General features: G+C 37.5%; 1 pseudogene; it reads left to right on the plus strand.

Moving 5' to 3' along the window:
* The window catches only part of LOC102814751, a 127,651-nt pseudogene extending 114,924 nt beyond the window's left edge, over positions 1-12,727 (plus strand).
* The last annotated feature ends 2,554 nt before the right edge of the window (positions 12,728-15,281 follow it).

Raw genomic sequence — 15,281 nt, forward strand, 5'->3', positions numbered from 1 at the left:
CCTATGGTTTCTATTCCATTCTATCCACCTTCCCATCCTTTCTCAACTTTGTCCTCAGGTACATGTTGCCTTTTGATTTTGAATGATTGACCATTGCATGGTAAGTGTACCTTACTAGTGTTGTTGTCGCCCCTATATACCTATCTACTGCTTGACTGAAAATTGTAACAGGAGGGTGAGTTCCTTTCCAGACCTGAAGGGTGGTCCAGGGCCATAGTCTCAGCTTCCTCCAGTCTCTCTCGGACCAACTTTTTAAAAAAATAAGTTTGAATTTTGTTACACATTTTCTGCATGAATGTCTTCTTTTGTGAATGCCTGTTCATATCCTGTGCCCCCCACCTTTTTTTTTTTAATTAAGTTGTTTGTATATTTCTTGTAGAAGTGTTGTAGTTTTCTATACATTTTAGAGATTAGCCTCTTGTCTGATATGTGGATATGATCATATGGTTTTTCTCATTTGTTTTATTTTTATGGTGGATTATGTTGATAATTTCTCTGATGTTGAACCATCCTTGCATTATTTGGAAACATTTTTGAGGATTCTTTATGGAATATAGGTTTTCTGTGGATATTTCCACTTTCCCCTTCTTTTTTGCCTTATTTATTTTTACTTTTCTTCTATAAGTAGGTAGATAATATGATGTTAAATGTAGAAAATCAATAATCCATGAATAGGATTGGATGAAATACAGAGAGATCATGGAAAGTCTTCCGAATTCAGGCAGTGCTAAGTCTTTTAGTTTTGTTTCTCTGTATGAAGCTTGGCTTTTTTTTACTTCTCCATCTCTGGAGGAAAGATTGTAAGTTTTGAATTCTTTTATTTTTAACTCTACTCTCCACTTTCAGCTAAAAGCAGGGGCCAACAGGCTAGCTGTAAATTCTGATTTCAAATTCCTGGGAAAGAGGTATGATTGGAAATGGAATGCAGGAAGTATGATCTAGGAATATTGGGAGTCATCAAATATGAAATGGGATCTAGATGGATATGCTAGGCATTAGTGAGCTGAAATGGATAGGTAATGGCCATTTTAAATCTGACAAGATCTATCCTGAAGTGCAATGCTATCTATGATAGAATAACCACACTCCCACAAGAAAGCCCAGTTAATACATATATTATTCAAATTTATACATCAATCACTGAAGCTAGTGATGATGAAATTGAAGAACTCTACCAACTTCTTCAGTCTGAAATTGATCAAACATGCAATCAAGATGCATTGATTATTACTGGTGATTGGAATCTGAAAATTGGAAACAAAGAGGAAGGATCAATAGTTGTACAATATGACCTAGGTGACACAAATAATGATGAAGACCGCAAAACAGAATTTTGCAGCACCAGCCATTTATTCATTGCGAATACCTCTTTTCAACAACACAAAAACTAACTGTACACTTGGACCTCACTGAATGGAATAAAATAAGAATCAAGTTGACTACATCTGTGGAAAGAGACAATGGAAAAGCTCAATATCAAGCTCCAAATCAAGACCAGGGCAACTATGGAACAAATTGATTGTGCATATGCAAGTTCAGGCTGAAGAAGAATAATATTAAAACATGTCCACAAAGAGCCAAAATATGACCTTGAAAATATCCCACTTGACCATCTCAAGAACAGATTTGATTCATTAGACACTGATGAGTGAAGACCAGAAGAATTGGGGCATGACATCAAGAGCATCATACATGAAGAAAGCAAAAGGTCATTAAAAAGACAAGAAAGAAGAAAAGGACCAAAATGGATGTTAGAAGAGACTCTGAAACTTGAGTTTGAGTGTAGAGAAGCGAAAGCAACTGGAAAAAATGAAGTAAAAGAACTGAATGGAAAATTTCAAAGGGCAGCTCAAGAAGACAAAGTCAAGTATTATAATGAAATGTACAAAGACCTGGAGTTAGGAAACCAAAAGGAAAACACAATCAGCATTTCTCAAGTTGAGAGAATGGACGAAAAATTCAAGCTTCAGGATGAAATATTGAAGGATTCTGTGTTTAAAATGGGAGCTTTGGTGTGGTGCTGTAAGATAAGTACTGGACTGTTAAGCAGAAGGTTGACAGTTCAGATTCACCAACTACTCCTTGAAAACTCTATACGGGGTAGCCATGAGTTGGAACTGACTCGATGGCACTTAACAAAAATAACAATGTTCAAAAAATTGAATGATGCAAGGAAGCATCAAAAGATGACTGAAAGAACACACAGAGTCACTGTACCAAAAAGAATCAATTAATGCTCAGCCATTTCAGGAGGTAGCATATCAGGAATAAGTGAAATTGAAGGGAGAAGTCCAAATGTACTTAAGGTATTGGCCAAAAGCAAGGCTTCAGGAATTGATGGACTACAAACAGAAATGTTTCAAAAAACTGAATGCAGCACTGGAGGTGCTCACTCATCTATGCCAAGAAATTTGAAAGGCAAATCTGGCTAACTGATTGGAAGAGATCCATATTTTTTTGCACATCAAAAGAAAGGTGATTCAAAGTAATGAAGAAATTACTGAACAATATAATTAATATCCCATGCAAGTAAAATTCTGTTGAAGATCATTCAAATCCAGTGCATTGACAGGGAGCTGCCAGAAATTCAAGTCGTATTTAGAAGAGGACTTGGAATGAAGATTAGATAACTCCTCATGTCAGATGGATCTTGGCTTAAAGGGGAGAATATGAGAAAGATGTTTACTTGTAATGCATTAAATATATAAAAGCATTCAACTGTGTGGATTATGACAAATTATGGATAACATTGAGAAAAATACAAATTTCATAACATTTAATTGAGCTCATGAAGAATCTGTACATAGACCAAGAAGCAGTTATTCAAACAGAACAAGGGAATGTTGAATGGTTTGACATCAGGAAAGGTGTGCATCAGGGTTATATTCTTTCACCATACTTGTTCAATCTATATGCTGAGAAAATAATATGAGAAAATGGATTAAATGAAGAATATAATCAGAATTGGAAGAAGACTCATTAACAACCTGCAAATGCAGATGGCCCAATCTTGTTTGCTGGAATTGAAGAGGATTTGAAATACTGATGAAGGTCAAAAACTACAGCCTTAGGTATAGATTGCACCTCAAAGTAAAGAAAACCAAAACCTCACAACTGGACCAATAAATATCGTAATTAATGTAGATAAGATTGAAGTTGTCAGAGACTTCATTTTGCTTGGATTGACAGTGAATTATCAAGTGACACATTGTATCAGGCAATCTGCTCTCCATGAGATCCACTGACATAGTGACAGCCACCATGGGCTCAAACATAACAATTGTGAAGACGGTATAGCACCAGGCAGTGTTTTGTTCTGTTGAGTATAGAGGAAGCTGTGAGTTGGAACTGACTGGATGACACCTAACAACAATAACAATATGTTTACTCCGTGCCAGGCATTGCTCCATGCTAGTGGTTCTCAAACTTGAGCATGAATCAGAAAGATTTGGAGGGCTGGTTAAACACACATTGCTGGACTCAGCTCCAAGATTTTCTCGTTTAGTAAGTTAAGTGGGAGTGGGGCCTGAGAATTTGGGTTCCTGACAAGTTTCTAAGTGATGCTGCTGCTGCTGGTCCAGGCACCAAACTTCTAGGCAAAGTGAACCGAATGCCATACTGAGAGATAAGGAATAATAAGCGTTTGTTGTTGTTGTTAAGTGCTTAGGAGTCAGTTCTGACCCAGACTGACCCTGTATAGGGTTTCCAAGGGGGGCTGGTGGGTTTGAGGTTCAAACCAACCTTGTGGTGCAGTGCTTATCCTATAGCTCCACACCACAACTCCATAATAAACACAGTAAATGGTAAACTAGTATTTTAGAAGATGACACTATGGAACAAAGAAACTACAGAGTCTGTTAAGGGGAAGTGGAAGTATGGGAGAAACAAAGGAAGATGATGGTATTAAGTATGATGAATCAGGGAAGATGTCACATAAAACGTGAGATTTGAACAGCAACATGAAGGAGATGAAGGATTTAGCTAAGTAGTTCTTGGAGCAAGAGCATTCCAGGCAGAAGCCACAGCTAAATTAGAGACCCTACCATTTCCAGAGTACTCTTGGTATGGTTGAGAAATGAAGTCAGTATGGCCGGAGCAGAAGGACCCAGAAATAAAAGAGATCAGAGGGGTAGAAGGTGAGTGCAGTGAATCAGAAAGCAGATTGTGGAAAGATCTGATATGGGACTTTGACTTTTATGCTGAGTGAAATGGGCAGCCAGCCATAGGAGGGTTTTGAATAGTGGCGTTTAATAATGTGACTTCTCTTTTCAAAGGTTTGTCCTGGCTGCTCTGTTGTCCTGGCTGCTCTGTTGGCAGTAGACCATTAGGGGCAAAAAGTGGAAGCAGAGGAACCTACATATTGCTGCAAACTAATGAGAGATAAAGACGGTTTGGCTAGAGTGTTGGTTATTGAAAAGTAGTCAGATTCTGCATTTTGTTTTAAAGGAAAGCTAACAAAAATTCCTGATTGTGGTATAGTAGATTATTAATGTGTCTTATAGTCTGTAAACATTGTAAAGAATGCTTCTGACCTTCTGGGTCTGGGTAAGAGAAGGTAGGAGAAGATACTGATAGAATGACATCATTCAACTTTGGATGTTAGCAGAGTTCATTGTAATTGTAAAAACTTGAAACAAGGGTATAATATAAATCATCTCAGAAGGAGAAAGGTGGACCTTACTACCATCAAAGTAGAAGATCCAGGAGGGGAGCATGTCATTTGGACCCTAAGATTACTGTGCTTTGTACCTCCTTGATCCAGGGACACGAAGCTGTGACACTGGAGAAGCAACAACAGCAGAACCAAGAATCAGAGCATGAGACAGAGTAGTGGGCATCCCAGTCCACAGAGCAAATAAACCTGATTGACTTTGAGCAAGAAGCTTGCTTGCAGAGATGGGAGCCTTCAGGCACTAAGAGGGGAGCTAGATTTGTTGAACCACAGAGCTAGACCTGAGTGCTTTCCGTCTGAGGCTTATAGTGGACTGGTGTGTTCTGTGGACTTTTACTAGCAGATGACTGGATCAACTGTGCCCTGAGCATTTTCTGATGCTGTATTGTAACCCATTAACTTTCCTAATAACCCCATAATTGTGAGTTCTGTCTCTATTCTGTGTGGTCATTGTAACAGATTATGGAACCCAACTGAGAGTAGAGAGGTTTCTTAGGAGGAAAGGATGGTTTGTAATATTTAGCTGACCAATTTGATGAATAACGTTGACATCAATTGAAATGGTGAAAGCTATGAGTGGGATACTTTGGGTAGCAGAGATTAGGAGCTCAGTTTGGGGCATGTTGAGTTTAACAATTTATTAAATATTTAGATAGAAGTATTGAGTGGTTCAGGGATGGGGAACCTTTTTGCTGCCAAAAGTTATTACATCATTTGTGGGCCACACAAAATTATCAATTTAAAAATTAGCCTGCTAAATTGTTTAATAAACTAATTTAGTTAACTCACCTCTAATGTGATGACTGGAACTGCGGTCTCCTTGGCAGGGCCAGACCAAATGATTTCATGGACCTTATAGAGCTCATTATGGTAGCGTAGTGGTTACGAGTTGGTCAGCAGTTCGAAACTACCAGCGCTTCCACGGGAGAAAGATGAGGCTTTCTGCTCCCATAAAGATTTACAGCCTCGGAAACGCTGTGCAGGCTCACTATGGGTTGGAACTGACTCTTTGGCACTTAACAACAACAACAATACAACTCACAGGCAGGAAATTCCCAATCCATGAGTTAGATGTATGAATCTGGAGTTTGGGTGAGAAGTTTGGACAGGAGAAGAATTTGAGGGTAGTTGTATTTAAAACTATAAGACTGAATGATACCACCTTGGAAATGAATATAGATAGAAAAGAGGAATGTCCCAAAGATTGAGCCTTGGGGCATGCCAGTATAAAGAGACTGTGGAAAAGAGGGGGGACTTGAAAGAAAGAATGTGGCCTGTGAGGTAAAATGAAAACCAAAAGTGTGGCGTTCTGAAAGTCAAGTGAAGGTTGTGTATAAAATAGGTTATGTCTACTGTAGCTATTACTTCATTAGCCTTTCAGTGGTGCTTTCTCATTTATGTGATCCCCTCTAAAGTCTATTCTGCATATCATTATCAGGCTTCTGGTGGGCCATCGAGTCAGTTCTGACCCATAGCTACCCTCTATAGCGTTTCTCAGAAGCAGTTGGTGAGCTTGATCTGCCAACCTTTCAGTTCAAACCGACTTTGCAGTCCAGCGCATTAACCCATAGTGCCACACCAGGGTTTTACTACCAGGCCAGCCATCTTTAAGTATGTTTAGTTTATATCATGACACTCTTAAAAACGCCTACGACAACTTACGATTTTACAAACGTTACTTTTATCATGGTGTTTTTTCTTGTCTTACAATATTCACTATTTGAATCAACAACATTATTTTTTCAAGAATATTTCTGAAGAAGTCAAAGTTTCACCAATGCTTTTTGATATAACCTGTTATTATCTTTGTTACTAAATCCTAAAATTATATGGTGCCTCAGTGATTACTTAGTACAACCCCTTCATTTGACAAATGCAGCCCAGAGAAGTGGCTCCTTGTCCAGTCTGAGTGTTGGTTCCACCATTTTTAGTGACTGTGAGGCTCAGTGCAAATTACTTAACTTCTCTATGCCCCAGTCTGCTCATCACTAAACAAGGAACTATGACAGTAGAACTTATCTCAGAGAGTTGTCATGAGAATTCAATACAATAAGGCATGTACGTGACATCTTTAAATACTTCCACCTAATATCTAACACCTCTTTAATCATGCCCTGCTGTATCTGTTTAATACTATTGGCCACGTTTCTTCAAATTTGTCCCTATTTAGTCTCTCCTAAATGCGCTGTTGTGATTTGCACTACTAGACGAATTTTGGATTCTGTGCTGATCCAGATCATCTCCTTGCCTTAATGTCTTATTTCACCTCTACCTCTTTCATGAAGTTTTTATTTTTTCTTTCATAGCCTTCACAAGTATGCTATTCTTTGTAGTTTTTCTGTGATTTCTTTGCTGTAACTTACAGTTTCATAGACTTTGGGAACAGTCCTATACGTTGAAGAATCTACCCTTATAGTGGTGCTGAGCACAGGGTAGACCATAAAGCTAACTGACTGATTATAAATATGGATTTGACAAATTTGAAAAGCTGTAGCCATAGAACCAAGTCCCTTGCATGGAATAATTCTAGTAACATGTCATTTACGTACTTAATTAAATGAATTTATTTACACTTTCTACTCTTGTCTGATCCCATAAAGGATTTGAAGCAGCACATAGCTCATTTGGTGAGATTTCAGATTGTTATATGCATATTCAAAGACTTTGACTTTTAGAAACATCTTTAAAGATTGATATTCAAAAGAAACAGATAAATGTTGGCTGATACATTAATGGTCCCCCCACCCTCCCTGAGTTTCTTGGATTCACTACTGGAATCATGTATTTTTCCCAGTGTTCTAGGTGTTAAACTTAAAACACGCTATGACTTTTGGGAAAGTTCTCCGCTATATTCTTTACTCTTTATAGCTGTGAACCCTTTGTTGCACAAAAACTCTGAAATTGTCACTCAGAACCAGAAAAGAATGAAATATATTTCATATTTTGAATTTGGGAAATCCAATTGTTTCTTTTGGAACAGATTATTCATTATAACAGTGTCTATAATAAATGGAGCACGCTGCTGAGATAGATGGAAATGAAATTAGTTTGGTTCAGATGTGATCTTTGTTTTGCTTATGAGGATTTGAAACATCCATATAGAGTTGCAAACTTCCATGCAATTTAGAAGTAAAAGAGATTTCAAAATGTGTCTGTCTACCTCATCAGTGGCTGTCCTTATTTTATCATGGCACTGCGGAGCAGCAAATGGAGACAACTGTATGTGAGATTATTATGTGATAGAACTTTATCAGAGTCTTATTTATAATAGGCATATCACAAATAAAAATATTGCCTAAGAAAATGTATTTTTTGTTGTAGGTTGCCTATCAGATTGGTAACTATGAGCTGGCTAAGAGAGTTTTTTCACCAGTTTGGGATTATTTTGTTGCTTCACCACTTCAGGATGACCAATCCATTATTAGTTTAAGCAAAATAATGACTATCACACAAAGAAGGTAATTGGGCATTATTTTAAAATATGAATTTGCTTATTAAAATACAGATGTTGCATATGCAAGCTTGAATCTTTTGTTTTTTCGATTGCATGTTAAGATAGTTCATTTAAAACTGTTTCTAGTAAGTAATGTAATAAGAATATGCACCGCAATGTGTCCCATCTTTGTTGGAAACTTTCTACATCAAGGGAGAAAAAAACACTGGAGGTATATATATGCATTCTGAATATCAGAGAATGAATGACATAATAAAGATATCAAATATCAACCAAAGTAATATCAGTCATACCAAAAAGCACAAGTGTGCTTTTTTTTTTTGAGGGTGTTTGTTACAGAAAGGGTCATGCTGGGCTTAAGGTTGAGTTCTAGTGAGTGACCCATTAAAAGAAGAAGTCTTTTCCTTTGCTTGGAGAGGTTATTCGGATTAGGTCATTAGCAGCTTCAAACAAACTAGTAGAGACCATATAATGAGTAGAAATGACAGGCCACCTTTCAGTATTTGCTGCCTTTTTTCCTGAAATGAGTGACCTGTAATGGTGCAGATGGTTAACTCATTCAGTTGCTAACCAGAACCCAGAGACTCCTTGGAAGAAGACTGTCAAGTGCAGTTCTAGTCTAACACACACACATGGGTTTCTGTGAGTTGAAATCAACTCAAGGGAACTGGTTTTTGACTCTTAACTATAAGGTCAGCTGTTCAAGTCCACCAGCCACTCAGAGAGAAACCCTATACCTGGTCTTTATGAGTCAGAACTGACTCGATGACACTTCACCACCACAAAAAGCCAAGAGCCACATCAGAAGTAAGCATTAGTGTGATTGCAGCCTGTCCCAACAAGTTAAACAATGGCAGCCATCTCCTCCACCTCCTTCTTAATGCCTGAAATTCCGTTAATAAGAAAACAAAATCTTTGACTCCTTAATCAAAGTTAATGAGCTTAAAAATGAAAATACTGGTTGAGTCACATAAAGGTATAATTCCATTACATTTAGCAAATGTATACTTAGCATTTATCATGTACAGAGGTCCTAGGTTCTGTAGGGGATGGATCTGAGAAGCACTTTAGGGAGAAAGAGAGGACTTAGAAGATTTTTTGTGACTTGTGTGGAGAAGGAAAGAGGATGTGAAAGTTGAGTGAGATTTATAGTGTTAACTGGAAAACCTATGGCATTTACAAAGGGAATATAAGAAGAACATATTTCAGGTACACATTTAGTAAATTTGGGGATATTTTGAATTTGGTTTTCAGTAGACGCCTTTGTGGATATGAAATATCCAGTAAGAAGTTGGATGATTAGTTCTGACATTCAGGAAGAGAGGTAAAGACTAGCTATACAGATTCTGAAATTGTTCACAGGGATCATCCTTGAAATCTTGACAGTGAATGATGTCTCCAAAGAAGTGACTGCCTAGCAAAATAGGTAGAAACTAAAATCGAGCCCTGGGCATTTAAGAGACAGAAGTAGGAGATGGAAGCATGTAGGGTATTGAGAATAGTGGTGCAGGAGCTGGGAGGAGACCTAGGAGAACACCATCATGAAGCGACTGGCCAGCAGCATGAGACACTAGTGCAAAGCAGGGCAAAGTAGTTGTTCAATAAAATACCTCAGAGAGGTTGTGTCAAGACTTAAGAAGAGACTTTTAGAGCTCGCAGTGAAGGAAACCATTGAAGAATTAGCCATTTTGGTGTTATGATGGGTTGGAAGCCATTTTATAATTGACTAAGGAATACATTAAAATGAAAAATTATAACAAGCCAAAACTACTCATTTGAAGTTTGGTGATACAAAGAGGAGGAAATATGCAGAAGCTTGAAAGGAGGGTAGACTCAAGGAAAGGATTTTGGAGGCTAGAGGGCAGTGAGCCAGTGGAGAGGAAGAGATTATGGTCAATACGGCAGAAGAAGAGGAGGCTGTAAAGAGCACATGAGGTAGAGAACAAATGCTTTAGCTCTAAACAAACATGAACCAGGGGATGTTGGGAATAAGTGAATAACATGAATTTGTGGTAAAACCCAGCTTCTTCTAGCTAAGGACCAATTTGATTCATCTTTATAGCTCAAGGACTTGAAACAGTGGCTTCTACATAGTTGTTGTTGTTGTTGTTGTTAAGTGCCGTCGAGTCGGTTCCGACCCATAGCGACCCTGTACAGGGTTTCCGAGGGTGTAAATCCTTACGGGAGTAGAAAGCCTCATCTTTCTCCCGCGGAGCGGCTGGTAGTTTCGAACCGCTGACCTTAAGGTTCGCAGCCCGATTCGTAACCACTACGCTACCAGAGCTCCTCTACATAGTAGATGTTCATTAATGCTAGTTTGAATAAGAACATGAATAGGATAAATAAGTGACTAACCACTGGAGTTGTTGTTGCTGTTGTTAAGTACCATGGAGTCGGTTCCAACTCATAGCCACCCTGCATAAGGGATTCCGAGGCTGCATATCTTTATGGGAGCAGAAAGCCTCATCTTTCTCCTGCAGAATAGCTGGTAGTTTGAAACTACCAGTTGGTTCCTACTCATAGTGACTACTGTCCAGTTGGTTCCTACTCATAGTGACCCTGTTTAGAGTTTCTGAGGCTATAAAACTACAGAAGCAGAAAGCTTCATCTTTTTCACGCAGAGATGCTGGTGAGTTCAAACTGCGACCTTTTGCTTTGCAGTCCAGTGCTAATCCTACAGAGCCACTATGCTCTATAGGTGATGTTGTTGCTGTTGTTTTGTGCTGTGGAGTAGGTTCAGACCCTGAGTAGCCTTGTATAGAGTTCCTGAGGAGTGGCTGGTGAGCTAGAACCGCTGACCTTATGGTTCAAACTGACTTTGCAGTCCAGTGCATTAACCCACAGTGCCACACCAGGAGTAGGCGATAGCTTGAATTAATTGTACATGCCAAGTACTGAAGGTTATCATGAGGACAAAGAGGAAGTTTAGTTGGAGTTAAGAAGAGGAGAACTAAAATTTTCCTGGCAAAGATAATTTCAGAGTTTAACACGATAATGCCTACTGTCTACTGGCATCTTCTGGTGTTAGATCTTTTCCTGTTTTGTAGAGTCGAGGGAAATAGAGAGTAGATAGACTTGAAATTTAAGAGGAAGGGTTTGTCACCAAGTAAGGCCCATAGCAAAGAAGAAAATACTGAAAACAAACAAGGAGGACTTTTCAGATCTCACATTTTCCCCAATGGTTGACACTACTGACTGCAATTTAGAAAAGACCGTTAGAAATAACCGAAGAGTTATTACGACCCTCTCTCTTTTATTTTTGCCACGACTAATTTTTCTATAAATGAAACTTTTTTTTCCCCAGAAATTTCAGTAATTGCAATATTGGACCTACTTTCCAGGCTTCCCAATATCTACAGTAATCTCCTTATATTGATTTATGTATTAGAACTCACAAACTTCACCAATATCTATTTTGTGTTATCTATGACATACTATATTAGAAGCTTAATTTCCTTAACTTGTGAACTTGCTGCTAAGGATGGTATTTATTATTATTTAAATTAATTGTATGGAATCCTGGTGGGTGCTGTGGGTTAATGCACCAGACTGCAAAGCCCTTTGAACTGCAAGGTCAGTGGTTCAAGCTCACCAGCTGCTCCTCGGAAACTATACAGGGTCACTATGGGTTGGAACCGACTCGATGGCACTTAACAACAACAACAAATTCATTGTATTGCCCATACCTATACAAAAGTAACTGTATCATATATTTTTGTTGTTGTCTTGGGACAAGTATGTAGATATTTTTAGAGCAAATCAACCTGAAAAAGTGAGTTCACATGCTAAATCATTTTATATCTATAACATTATTTATTTCTTTTTGCAGATTATATTCAGATATTTTGGCAGAGACGTCTTCAATCCTTTTGAATCTTTTTCTTAGAAATATTTTTGTAACCACTGACATTAGAATCAAAGAAGAAAACCTCTTTTGTGATAATATTAAAGGCAATGAAATTTTCCCATCTCAACAAGTAAGTGAATTAAAGAGACTGAAAATATGCCAGCTGCTCTTCATTTTCTGTTGTTTCAACTTTGTGTTATTTTGGGATTACATGTTCTGGCTTGTGAATGGGTTGAGAGACCATTATATGATTGTACTGGATTAATGCAGATTTCATGTACATCATACAGGCCTGTATTCATGGTTTTGCATTGTTTTTTCAATTTATTTTTGTTTTTTTCCTGTGTACAAAAGTGAATATATATTTCAAATATTCAGAAATGTGTAATGTATAAAATCAAACCAGTTTTAATCCTGGTACTCCTGGAAATACCATGGTTTTGCTTTCATATGATTTCTCAAGTTTTGCAAACATATATAGACAAATTTGTGGTATCATTAAGTTTTGGTTTTTTTAAAGAATGGGATCGTGCTCTATTGGTGTTTTGCAACTTGCCTTTAAATTTTTTAAGTTACATGCCTTGGATATATTTTCTTGCTTTTACATATAAATCTACCACGTTATTTGTAATTACAAAATTATTTTCTTGTTTAACATCAGCAATTTAACCTGTCTCCTATTGGCGGACTCTCAGAGCGGATCTTAAAAGCACTAGTACCTTTCTGCGACCGCAGAATTCTCTGGTTTTTATAATCATCTTACATTATTCTTTTACTGTAGTTTATTGTTTATTTTTCTTTCTTTCTCTTTTTTCCTTTCTTTACTCACTTTTAAAATGAAGGTTTTTGCCTCCTGTTTATTTGCAGTTGCGTTTTCTGTCTATCTACTTGTTCATTAAGTAATTGGCCAATACATTTTTGCACATGGTTGTTCCAGTTTCTGTGAATAAGAAAATGGAAAACCATGATCTTTTGCCTAAGATAATCTCACAGTCATGTAGACCTCAACATCAAACAGCAGCATCGTGCGGCTCAAGCATTCTGCTTCCTCCTTCATCATAGCCCGTCGGAGAATAAAGACGGCCTTTCAGTGAATTGCAGAAATCTAGAGAACCAGTCTAGTAATAACTGGCTGCGTAGAAGTTTCTGCTTACTACTCATACAGCGTCCTTTGTATATAATCTCATATGTATTTATAGAACAATAATGAAATCTTTCACTGGAGGCGTGAAAGAGGACTTTTATTCTTTTTAAGTGGTATTTAATTTCATCACTCTAACTTTATATTTTGCTATAATTTTTATTTAAGTGGCAGAAATATAAGTAGCAGTGTATAATAGAAGATTAATTTGCTCTACTGCAAATGTACCATTTTGTAAAATGGGAAATAAAATTGTTTTAATCAAGTGGAAGTAATATGGAGATGTTTTATTTTAATAATTTGCTATAATTTATGTTTTTGAAAGTTAGATTTTTTTCTTAACATTAAAATGTAATAAAAATTTTATCTTAATAAAGAAAAAAAGAGATCGATTCCTTATCATTTACAAGTGGTATATGATGCTTTTATTTTTTTTCACAAAAATTCAAGTTGAATTCTAAGATTATTTTATCCACACATAGCATTATTATTAGATAATGATCTGAATTTGGATTGTCTTCATGCTAATATTTATGTTATTAAACCACAAGGATCATGTTTCTATCTCATCTTTGTTGTTGTTCAAGTGCTGTCAAATCAGTTCCGATTCATAAAGACTCTGCATAGGGTTTCTGAGGAGCAGCTGGTGGGTTTGAACCACCAACCTTGTGGTTCACTGTATAGTGCCACACCAAGAGTCTTATCTCATCTTTTATTGTTGTTATAGAGATACATAAATTAGGAACCTTAGTTCAGTTTGAATAACGATGACCGTTTCTTGACAGATTGCTAGACTAATTGAATGTGAAAGAGTATTAGTGGCATTGGAACTTAGCAACTTTCTAAATGACTCCAGCTGTGCCCTTCAAGCTGTGACTCAGTGTTATGGCCTCCTTGCTCCTATCATCTACCACAATATTGTTCTGGTACCTGTTGTACAGGTAAGAGTATTCACATCCACACACCCCCCCCACACACTAATACCACCATCAGCCAGACAGTAGGATTTTTTTTGCAAAAGCCAATTACCTATGCATTTTGGAAAAGAAAAAGCACTATATCTTTTACAACATATAAAGAGGTCAAAAATAGGATCTATGAAATTTCAGAAGTTAACTGAAAAAATATTTCAGTAAGTTAACTGAAAAACATTTCAATAATTTAGATTGGTATGTTGGTACAAATACAAATAAGGACATAAAATGTGTTTGAACATTAAGTCCAGTTGCAATCCATATTAAATATTGACAGTCTGCATTTCAGTGTTCTTGTAATACTAAAAGCAGCAGTATGCATCATCTTGGGAAAAATAGTAGTGAATTAAACCAAACCAAAACAATAAAAGAAAACAAAATCAATAGACAAGAATCAAAAAGATTCCAAGATTCCAAAAAATTTAGGATTTTGGTAATGGAGGAATTGTAACTCAGAAGAAAAACCTAGGTGAGACCAACTGAAGGAATTGTATTAGTTGTATGTGCTTTGTAACAAATCACCATAAACTTGGTGCTTAAACACTCATATATTATCTCATAGTTTCTGTGAGGCAGGGGTCTGGATTCTGCTGGGTCTTCTGCTCATAGTGTCAACACGTTCAAATCAAGGGACTGGTTCTCATCTGAGGCTTGGGTTCGTCATCCAAGTTCACTGGTAACTGAGAAAATTCAGTCCTTGCGGTTGTAGGACTGAGATAATATGCTGATGCCATCTGGGAACAGCTTCCCCAGGATTCTGGTTGATATCTTTTCTCAGGGAAACTTAACAAGAAGAAGGTCAGTGGGACAAACTACAGCCACTGTTGCTAACGCTACTCCTTCCTTCATTGCCCATTCTGATTTTCTTCACACGTCTGCTGGTCACACAGTGAGGGTCTCAGATACTCATTTCTGAGGTGTCAGAGCCTCTTGTTTTATAGTCTTCTCAGGCCTCAGCTGTTGCACATGCCCTATTACTGTTAAAGTTGGAAAGAGGAAGAACCTTTGCTTTTGGCCAAGATGGATTATTAGGGAACCTCTTGGTTCCAGGGACCCATGTATTCTGCTTGCTGGGGAGACACATATGGTTGATTTAGAGTGGACATTGTGACCTGTAGAAGGGCACATCATACTCACTGGGTATCAGCTCAAAGTTGCCCCCTCAGGTGCTCCTTATAATTGGCAACTCAGTA

Source organism: Chrysochloris asiatica, unplaced genomic scaffold (assembly GCF_000296735.1).
Source record: "Chrysochloris asiatica unplaced genomic scaffold, ChrAsi1.0 scaffold00174, whole genome shotgun sequence".
Taxonomy (NCBI): Eukaryota; Metazoa; Chordata; class Mammalia; order Afrosoricida; family Chrysochloridae; genus Chrysochloris; species Chrysochloris asiatica.